The following is an 11,744-nucleotide window of genomic DNA, read 5'->3' as shown; positions in this document are numbered from 1 at the left end:
CCAATCTGAACTTTCTGCCAGCCAGGTAGTATCGTAAGGACTCAAGGGCCCATTTTATCGCCAGACATACCCTTTCCACAATAGAATAATTACTTTCACAGGATGTGAGCTTCTGGCTTAAATATGTAATGGGGTGCTCTTCCCAATTCATATCCTGCGACATTACTACTCCCAAACCAACCTCTGAGGCATCTGTCTGTACAATAAATTATTTTGAAAAGTTGGGTGCAACCAACACTGGCTGAATACATAGGGCTTTTTTTAGGGACTGAAATGACTTTTCTGCCTCTTCGGACCACTGAACCATCACTGCCTTTTTTCCATTTGTAAGATCGGTCAATGGTGCATCTATTGAGGCAAAGTTTGACACAAACCTGCGGTAATAGCCCACAATCCCCAGGAATGCTTTTACATGCTTTTTTGTAAGAGGTTGTGGCCAGCTCTGAATCGCCTCCACCTTGTTTATCTGAGGTTTTATTGTGCCCTTACCCACAATGTACCCCAAATATCGAGCCTCCTCTAACCCAATGGCACATTTCTCAGGGTTAGCTGAAAATCCGGCTTCCCTAAGTGAATCCATTACTGCTTGTACTTTACTCATATGGAACTCCCAGTCTGTACTGAATATCACAATATCATCTAAGTAGGCGGCTGCATATTTCGCATGGGGCTTTAAAATCCTATCCATGGCCCTCTGGAATGTGGCTGGGGCCCCCTGTAACCCAAAAGGCATCCTGGTGTATTGAAAGAGACCATCTGGTGTAGAGAAAGCAATTTTCTCCATTGCCTCCTCTGACAGGGGAATCTGCCAGTACCCTTTGGTAAGGTCCAGGGTAGTAATGTACCTGGCAGGCCCTAACTTTTCAATTAGTTCATCTACCCTTGGCATTGGATATGAATCCCACTTAGACACTTCATTCAGATGGCGGAAGTCATTACAGAACCTCCAGGATCCGTCTGGCTTAGGGACTAATGCAATGGGACTAGACCAAGCACTCTTAGACTCCTCAATAACCCCTAGGTCTAACATGTGCCTGACCTCTTCAGAAACCACCTGCCTCCGAGCCTCCGGAATTCTATATGGCTTCACATGGACCTTTACCCCGGGACCTTTACCCCAGGGTTAAACTGTCTTACTCTAGCCGCCCTATTATATACCCGACTCTGGGACTCTAGGGCCCTTTGCATGTGTTCCCTAACAATGGGCATAACCCTGCTGATACGATCCTGCATTAGGGTCACATGTTCAATCACACTCCTATAAGGGGTGGCCTCACTCTCCCATGTTTCCTTAGCGATATCCAGTAAAACCCCTGGGATGTCTTACATATAGCAACTCGAATGGAGAGAAGCCTGTAGAAGACTGAGGGACCTCTCGGATGGAGAACAGGAGGTAGGGCAGTAAACAATCCCAGTCCCTCCCATCCTTTTCTACCACCTTCCTCAACATTCCCTTCAGGGTTCTATTGAACCTTTCCATTAAGCCGTCTGTTTGGGGTTGATACACAGAAGTTCTGAGCTGTTTTATTTTCTGTAGTTTACATAATTCTCGCATTACCTTGGACATAAAAGGTGTACCCTGATCTGTGAGTATTTCTTTGGGAAGGCCTGTTCTAGAAAAGATGTGAACCAGTTCCCTGGCAATACACTTTGATGAGGTATTACGCAAGGGAACAGCTTTGGGGTACCTGGTGGCATAGTCAAGTACTACTAGAATATATTGGTGGCCTCGGGCAGACTTGACCAACGGACCTACAAGATCCATAGCTATCCTTTTGAATGGCACTTCAATTATCAGTAGGGGAACTAGGGGACTCCTAAAATGGGGCATAGGAGCGGATAACTGACAAGTTGGACAGGACTTACAAAAATTCAAGATCTCCTGATAACAGCCTGGCCAATTAAACCTTTGCAGGACTCGCTCTTGTGTCTTGTCTGTCCCCAAGTGACCCCCTAACAGATGACTGTGGGCCATATCAAGCACTACTTTCCTATATGGTACTGGCACCAACAGCTGTTCCACAATTTCACCCCGTACCTTAGTCACACGATAAAACAAATTATTAGATACCGAAAAGTGAGGATACCTTTTCTCAGCACCTGGCTCCTGCGGAGCCTCTTTAGCACGGTTACACTTTCCCATGCATGTTTTAGGGTAAGGTCACGCAACTGAGCAGTTCCAAAATCTTCCCGTGACACCTCTAGATCAGGAACATTCTCCTCAGGAGTGGGTGGCTCATCCGCCTCTCCGGCCAACACTGTTGGGGGAAAATTATCAGGTACAACAGTGGTCACCCCTACGGCATCATTTTGTACATTCTCAGCTAGGGGAAGTGGGCTGAGAGTCCGGGGACATGAGACCTCCTTAGAGATACATTGAGGAGTTGACCACAATTCCCCGAATAATGGAAAATCACGTCTCACAAGAAAAGGATGTATTAAGTCCCTCACTACCCCCACCTCATGGCTCAGAGTTCCCCAGGCAGTTTTTACAGTCATTTTAGCAAGTGGGTAGTGTTTAGTGTCCCCATGTATGCACACCACCCCCACCTGTTTTTCTGGAGTTACCAGGACATGGGGTATGGCAGCTCGCAAGAGAGTGACCAAGCTGCCGGAATCCAACAGTGCTACCACGCTGACCCCATTCACTTGGAGTGGGCTCTCCTGTGGACCTCGCTCCTGCAAGGAAGTAGCACTGCAAACAGGACGGGCAAGCAGGGAGAGGTGACTGGTGGCCCCACATTCCATGGGTTCCTCTGGCTGAGGACAGTATGCTGCAATATGTCCCCCTCTCTGACACCTCCAGCAACGCACCTCGGGTCTGCCACCTAGTAGGCCTTTATAGGGTGGGAGTACCTTTTCTGGGTCCACCAACCTCTCTCCCCTGGGGAGATCAGCTCGGCTAGGCCTGGAATGTATCTCCTGTTCAACTGAGGACTGGGCCTTGACACCAGACTTCTGGAAGCGATTCCCGTAGCGCTCCACAAACTGCTTTGGTTTGCTTCCCGGATCCATGTAAATCTTAGTAGTGGTGAACCGTTCCACAAATGCCACCAGCTGTACCAGCGTTTGGGGGTCACCCTGAGCAACCCAGTATTGAATATCCTGAGGAAGTCCACTCACATAGCGGTCCATGAAAATCCGGTCAACGATGGCAGTTGAACTTAGAGTCTCCGGCTGTAGCCACTTCGCACCAGATGTAGTAGATCAAACAGCTGAGAGCGTGGCGGCTTCTGTTTTTCAAAGCGCCAGTCGTGGACTCTGCGAGCCCGCACCGCTAAGGTGACTCCCAGCCGTGCCCTTATCTCACCCTTAAAGAGGTCATAGTCCTTGACTTGCTCTGCGGTCATGTCGAAGTAGGCTTTTTGGGGTTCACCAATTAAGTAAGGTGCCAGAACCTCACTCCTGCCCCAGGAAGTTTCTCCCTTTCAGCAAGTCTCTCAAACACAGCAAGATATGCCTCTACATCGTCCTCCGGTGTCATCTTTTGCAAGGCACATTGCATTGCTTTCTTTATTTTATTTACTCCGGATAAGTCCTCCATCCTCTGAGCAGAAACATTGTCCTTGAGGCCAGCAATCTGTTCCAATAACACATGGTTTGTCTCTTGCTGGACTGCATTGGCTTGCACCAGGTGTTTGCATAGTTCCTCCATAGCAGGTGACTGGTTTGGCAGGAATGTAGCAGCTTTTATCCAGGACATATGCAGGTTAAACAGTCCAAAAATGTATGTGTTACGCCTAGCGCTCCGGGTCCCCGCTCCTCCCCGGAGCACTCACGGCGTCTTTCTCCCTGCAGCTCCCCGGTCAGTCCCGCTGACCGGGAGCGCTGCACTGTCATGGCCGTTGGGGATGCGATTCGCACAGCGGGACGCGCCCGCTCGCGAGTCGCATCCCAGGTCACTTACCCATTCCCGTCCCCTGCTGTCATGTGCTGGCGCGCGCGGCTCCGCTCTCTAGGGCGCGCGCGCGCCAGCTCCCTGAGACTTAAAGGGCCAGTGCACCAATGATTGGTGCCTGGCCCAATCAGCTTAATTGGCTTCTACCTGGTCCCTGACTATATCTAACCTCCTCCCATGCACTCCCTTGCCGGATCTTGTTGCCCTTGTGCCTAGTGAAAGCGTTTTGTGTGTCTAAAGCCTGTGTACCAGAACTTCTGCTATCCACCCTGACTACGAACCTTGCCGCCTGCCCCCGACCTTCTGCTACGTCCGACCTTGCTTCTGTCTACTCCCTTGTACCTCGCCTATCATCAGCAGTCAGAGAGGTGACCCGTTGCTAGTGGATACGACCTGGTCACTACCGCCGCAGCAAGACCATCCCGCTTTGCGGCGGGCTCTGGTGAAAACCAGTAGTGACTTAGAACCGGTCCACTAGCGCGGTCCTCGCCAATCCCTCTCTGGCACAGAGGATCCACTACCTGCCAGCCGGCATCGTGACAGTAGATCCGGCCATGGATCCCGCTGACGTCCCTCTGCCTTATATCTCTGATATCACCACGGTGGTCGCCCAGCAATCCCGACAGATCGCCCATCTAACCCACCAGCTGTCGGAAGTATTCACCATTGTGCAGCAACTTCAGTCGCAACTTCAGCAGCAATCATCTCCGCCGCCAGCTCCTGCACCCCTTCCGCAGCGAGTGGCCACTCCTAGCCTCCGCCTGTCCTTGCCGGACAAATTTAATGGGGACTCTAAGTTTTGCCGTGGCTTTCTTTCGCAATGTTCTCTGCACTTGGAGATGATGTCGGACCAGTTTCCTACTGAAAGGTCTAAGGTGGCTTTCGTAGTCAGCCTTCTGTCTGGAAAAGCTCTGTCATGGGCCACACCGCTCTGGGACCGCAATGACCCCGTCACTGCCTCTGTACACTCCTTCTTCTCGGAAATTCGAAGTGTCTTTGAGGAACCTGCCCGAGCCTCTTCTGCTGAGACTGCCCTGCTGAACCTGGTCCAGGGTAATTCTTCCGTTGGCGAGTACGCCATACAATTCCGTACTCTTGCTTCTGAACTTTCCTGGAATAATGAGGCCCTCTGCGCGACCTTTAAAAAAGGCCTATCCAGCAACATTAAAGATGTTCTGGCCGCACGAGAAACTCCTGCTAACCTGCATGAACTCATTCATCTAGCCACGCGCATTGACATGCGTTTTTCTGAGAGACATCAAGAGCTCCGCCAGGAAAAAGACTTAGATCTCTGGACACCTCTCCCACAGTCTCCACTGCAATCTGCGCCTAGGCCTCCCACCGAGGAAGCCATGCAAGTGGATCGGTCTCGCCTGACCCTGGAAGAGAGGAATCGCCGTAAGGAAGAGAATCTTTGTCTGTACTGTGCCAGTACCGAACATTTTTTGGTGGATTGCCCTATCCGTCCTCCACGTCTGGGAAACGCACGCTCGCACCCAGCTCTCGTGGGTGTGGCGTCTCTGGATGCTAAGTCGGCTTCTCCACGTCTCACGGTGCCTGTACGGATTTCTACTTCAGCCAGCTCTTCCCTCTCAGCCGTGGCCTGCCTGGACTCTGGTGCTTCTGGGAATTTTATTCGGGAGTCCTTGGTGAATAAATTCCGCATTCCGATGATCCGTCTTGTCAAGCCACTCCACATTTCCGCGGTCAACGGAGCCAGGTTGGATTGCACCGTGCGTTACCGCACGGAGCCCCTCCTAATGTGCATCGGACCTCATCACGAGAAAATTGAATTTTTGGTCCTTCCCAATTGCACTTCCGAAATTCTCCTTGGACTACCCTGGCTTCTACACCATTCCCCAACCCTGGACTGGTCCACTGGGGAGATCAAGAGTTGGGGTCCCTCTTGTTCCAAGGACTGCCTTAAACCGGTTCCCAATACTCCCTGCCGTGACCCTGTGGTTCCTCCTGTATCCGGTCCCCCTAAGGTCGTTAGGGACTCTGCCTGCCACAGAAAATGCCTCTCCCCCCCTCCCAGTCCCTTCAGGCAAGCCTCTGTGTCCCCTCATGGCTCCCGTCCTTGTGTCTCCCTGCCCCGTGCCAAGCTTCACCCTCTGCCCTCCCTCCCCATTCCTACTCCTGCTGTACTGCCTGCCATTGAGGAAACCATCCATTCCTTCCCGGTGTCCTCATCCCAGGGGAGGCAGTCACCGGACAAAAAAAAGGGGAGACCTAAGGGGGGGGGGGTACTGTTACGCCTAGCGCTCCGGGTCCCCGCTCCTCCCCGGAGCGCTCACGGCGTCTTTCTCCCTGCAGCTCCCCGGTCAGTCCCGCTGACCGGGAGCGCTGCACTGTCATGGCCGTTGGGGATGCGATTCGCACAGCGGGACGTGCCCGCTCGCGAGTCGCATCCCAGGTCACTTACCCGTTCCCGTCCCCTGCTGTCATGTGCTGGCGCGCGCGGCTCCGCTCTCTAGGGCGCGCGCGCGCCAGCTCCCTGAGACTTAAAGGGCCAGTGCACCAATGATTGGTGCCTGGCCCAATCAGCTTAATTGGCTTCTACCTGGTCCCTGACTATATCTAACCTCCTCCCATGCACTCCCTTGCCGGATCTTGTTGCCCTTGTGCCTAGTGAAAGCGTTTTGTGTGTCTAAAGCCTGTGTACCAGAACTTCTGCTATCCACCCTGACTACGAACCTTGCCGCCTGCCCCCGACCTTCTGCTACGTCCGACCTTGCTTCTGTCTACTCCCTTGTACCTCGCCTATCATCAGCAGTCAGAGAGGTGACCCGTTGCTAGTGGATACGACCTGGTCACTACCGCCGCAGCAAGACCATCCCGCTTTGCGGCGGGCTCTGGTGAAAACCAGTAGTGACTTAGAACCGGTCCACTAGCGCGGTCCTCGCCAATCCCTCTCTGGCACAGAGGATCCACTACCTGCCAGCCGGCATCGTGACAGTATGCAGTCATCCCCTTTAGCAACCAGCGTGCCCACATCCTCCACCAATATGTGGGAATTAACTGAACAAATGGTAGGCTGACAGGCAGAAGGCTGGTGCAAAACAAAAGGGTTTATTTAAAAAAACAAGCAGAAACATAACAGTTCAGCAGAAAGCTTCTCAGCAGCCGGTAGACTCAGTCCATACAACAAAAAAATAGAAGGTTGCTCCCTTAAAAACATCCATACATGACCTTGTGGTGGTGATTACTCCTAGTGCAGGGCAGCAAGGCTCTCTCAGTCCTGTTCTCAGGGCACTGTTGTGACTGCTCCAGTCTGTAGCTCACTGCAGAGCAAAAACATGGCAACCACACTCTTTAGTCCACACTCTCCTCACCTGAGGTCCAGGAGCAGCAGTTTTAATACAGACTAAGTCCAGTAAAGCCCGGACCGGACTGTGGGAACGGCCTCCCACCCACACTACAGCCGTTCCAGGAAAAGAGCCCACTAAAACTGCATGGCAGTTATTCTAGCTATGCACATATCAGTAACCTACTGTTACTGATTACAAAAAATGCTCTTTTCCCCCACCGAGCCCCGTGACTTCGGTGGCACATACACTGCATCTTCCTTGCTTTAACTTAGCTGCACGGCAACACTGAAACGGATTGCCGGGTCGGCCTCTTTGACAACCCTGGAAGTTTAGTAGTGAATACAGAAATCTACTTGGCACATATCTACCTTCCACCACTTTGCCTGCTGGTCTCCTACAATATATATATATATATATATATATATATATATATATATATATATACCATGGGGGACATTTATCAAGGGATTTTGAGCTCTTTTTTTGCTTACAAAAGTCGCACAAAAAGTCGCATTAGCACCTAAACAAATTTTTGTGTGACTTTTGGCTGTATGCAAAAAGCTACAAAAGAGCTTACGAAAGTAAATTTTATTTTACACTTTGCAGTGGTCAGGGATTTATCAAGTGTGAAAGTTGCACAAAAAGGCAGACTTACAAAACGGCTTTGGAGAGCAGATTTTTACTCTCACCCTGCAGCCGCCTGGGCTCTGTCTGATTCTATCTCTGCTACCCTAGCTTAATGAAAGGGACACTGCTTTACATCCCCCCTTTTCACCCACCTGCCTACACTGTACATCTCCCATCTGTCTGCCAACTGTTGCAGGATTACAATTCCCAGCATGCCCTTACAGTGAGAGCATGCTGGGAGTTGTAGTCTTGTGGCAGGTAGTGGGCAGGAGATGTCCGGTAGTGTCGGGTGGGAGACAAGGGGGGATGTAAAACAGTGTCCCCGACATTAAGTTAGGGTAGCGGGTTAGAATAAGATGGAGTGATGCCATCCCTGGCTCCTTTTAACATACCTCGGTGTCGCAGAGTTTGTATATCCACTACTGTAATTTTATATTTCCCACTGGGTCTTGTGGGACCAAGCAGCCAATGACGGGACCCGGTGGGAAATTTCATCTTACAGTAGTGACTAAAAACTCTGCAGCTCCATTATATGTTAAAAGGAGCCCGGGCTGGCCTCAGCCTGCAGCCACCCGTGCTCCATCATATATTATCCCTGTGGCACCGTAGTAAGAACGCCCGGCTGGCCTCACTACAGCCACCTGGGACTCCATCATATATAATCCCCGCAGCACTGTAGTAATGAGCCTGGGCTGGTCTCACTGCAGCTGCCTGGAACCTCATCATATATTAACCCCCTGGTGCCGTGAAATGGAGTCTTGGCTGGCCTCACTGCAGCCGCCCGGGACTTCATCATACATTATCCCTGCAGCGCCGTGGTAAGGGGCCCGGGCTGGCAGCAGCCCGTGACTTCCACAGCAGTTCATGCTGAGATATGGCAGGTAGCTCCTGTACATCTCCCAGCCCGGCTGCAGGAGACCCGGGTGGCTGCAAAGTTATGTCAGCCCGGGCTCCTTACCATGGCGCCACGGACTTTACTATAATTTAAAATTTTCCGCCAGGTCCTATGTCACGGGTCCCTGCGGGAACTATGAAATTACAGTGATTTTCTGTTACCGCTCGCTTCCCTGGCTTGCACGACTACAACTGTAGTTGTGGTGCGGGTGACAAACTTGTCACCTGCCCTCTGCTGAACAACTTAAAATCCCAGCATGCCCTTACTATAAGAGCATGCTGGGAGTTGTAGTTGTGGGCGGGTGACAAGCTTCTCACCTGCCCCTTGTGGCACAACTACAACTCCCAGCATGCAGCGGTGGGCTAGATGACAAGCTTGTCACTCGCCCGCACATCTCCCACATCACATGAATATAACTCCCAGTATGTCCTTACTGTAAGGGAATGCTGGGAGTTGTAGTCATGCGGCACGGGAGATGCGCTGGCGGGTGACAATATATGTATTAACCTATTTTTCTTGTTTGTTTTTTTTCTCATTTCAGATCTGTGTATCCTGAGGACTACTTCGGATTCGGTACGTTAATGACAAGTGTTTTTTTTTTCTTTCAGTTTAATGTTAATAAAATGGTTAACGAGGGCTTGTGGGGGAGTGCTTTTTTGGAATAATTTTTAAATGTGTTGTGTTTTTTTATTTACTTGACAGGCTTAGTAGTGGAAGCTGGCCTGGGCTTAGCCCCAATTATTACCCCGATACCCACCGCCACAGGGGTGCCAGAAAGAGCCAGCAGCAACAGGCCTGAAGCTTCAAAAATGTCGCTCCTGGGCCTAGGCGGTAACAGGCTGGTGTTATTTAGGCTGGGGAGGGCCAGTAACAATGGTCCTCGCCCACCCTGGTAATGTCAAGCTGTTGCTGCTTGGTTGGTATTTGGCTGAAAGTAAAAATAGGGGGAACCTTATGAGTTTTTTTAAAATTTATAATTATTTATGCCAAAAATAGGGGTTCCCCCTATTTTTATTCTCAGCCAAATACCAGCCAAACAGCAACAGCCTGATGTTACCAGGGTGGGCAAGGACCATTGTTATTGGCCCTTCCCAGCTTAAATAACACCAGCCTGTTACAGCCTAGGCCCAGGAGCGACATTTTTGATGCTCTGGGCCTGTTGGTACCAGCTCCTCAGGGCACCCCTATGGCGGTGAGTACAGGGGTAATAATTGGGGGTTAGCACAAGCTGTTTTTGCGGATAATGCTAAGCCAGTAATGGACTCAGTCTATTAGACAGCTTCCACTACTAAGTCTGTAAAGTAAATTTAAAAGACACGATTAAAAAAAATGTATTCCAAAAAAACACTCCCCCAAAAGTTCTTGTTAACCATTTTATTAACATTAAACCAAAAAAACACTGGTCACTGTACTCCTCCGAATCTAAAGTAACCCACAGGATACACAGATCTGAAATGAAAAGTAAAGAAAAAAAAAGAAAGAAATTTGGTTAGGGGAAAAAAGTGGTAACCAAAAAATGTGATAAACACATACACACACACACACACACACACACTTATATATATATATATATATATATATATATATATATATATATATATATATATATATGAGGAAGAGGATTTTGTCTTAACTTCAGTAATAATTTATTAATTACAAAGAATAGACAAAAGCTTCTTAAGTGCAGATTGCTAGACCCATGGTAGAAATGGTTGAGCGTGCCATTTTTTTTTTCTTACTCTTCAGAGAATTTTTTTTTCTCTAGTTAGAAGGTTACATAATGTTATTTTTGTCTAATAAAAAGTGAGGCAGTAGAAGCTCTATATATGTTTCAGTAGAACTTCAGAAATTAGAATTTAATTCATAGCAGCATTTTGGTAAACAATTAGAAATTATCATTTAAAATACAATAGCTATTTGGTAAACTATTACAAATTTGAATTAATATACAATAGCTATTTGGTAAACTATAAGAAATTTGAATTTAATATGCAGTAGCTATTTGGTAAACTATTAAAAAAAATAGAATTTTATATATAGCAGCATTTTGGTAGACAATTAGAAATTTGAATTTAATATATAATAGCATTTTGGTAAACAATTAGAAATTAGAATTTAATATAAGGAAACTATTTGATAAACTTTAAGAAATTAGAATTTAATATACAGGAGCTATTTGGTAAACTTAGAAATTAGAATTAATATATAGTAGCTATTTGGTAAACTGTAAGAAAACAGAATTTAATATATAGCAGCATTTTGGAAAGCAATTAGAAATTAGAATTTAATATATAGCAGCATTTTGGTTAACAATTAGAAATAAAAATTTAATAAAGGGAACTATTTCATCAACTTTAAGGAATTAAAATTTTATATACAGGAGCTATTTGGTAAACTATAAGAAATTATAATTTAATATACAGCAGCTATTTGGTAAACTATAAGAAATTATAATTTAATATATTGCAGCTATGTGGTAAAAAAGTATATGGTAAATTAGAATTTAACATATAGCAGCTATTTGGCGAACAATTAGAAATTAAAATTTTAAGATGTAGGAGCTATTACAGTTAGAACATATAATTCAATATACAGGAGCTATATGGTAATCTGTAAGAAAATTAGAATTTAAAATATTTCAGCTATTTGGTAAGCTATAAGACAGTAGAATTTAATATATAGTAGCTTTTTGGAAAACAATTAAAAATTTGAATTTAATATACAATAGCTATTTTGTAAACAATATGAAATTAAAATATAATATATCTTACTGATAAATTATTAGAAATTATAATTTTACAAAATTATTAGTAAATTTTGGCACGTAGGACACAGCTTCTCACCTTCTAAAAGTCATAACTCTTTTATTTTTCCATTCACAGACCAATTTAGGGGCATATTTTTTGTGCAACCTATTGTACTTTTCATTGATACCTTTTATTTTATTACTTATATGTATAAACTCAATTAGGGATGAGCAAATCAAATCTGATGAATCCAAATTCGTTACGAC

The sequence above is a fragment of the Hyla sarda genome, chromosome 3 (assembly GCF_029499605.1).
Source record: "Hyla sarda isolate aHylSar1 chromosome 3, aHylSar1.hap1, whole genome shotgun sequence".
In the NCBI taxonomy this organism is placed as follows: Eukaryota; Metazoa; Chordata; class Amphibia; order Anura; family Hylidae; genus Hyla; species Hyla sarda.
This window is presented reverse-complemented; position numbering follows the sequence as displayed.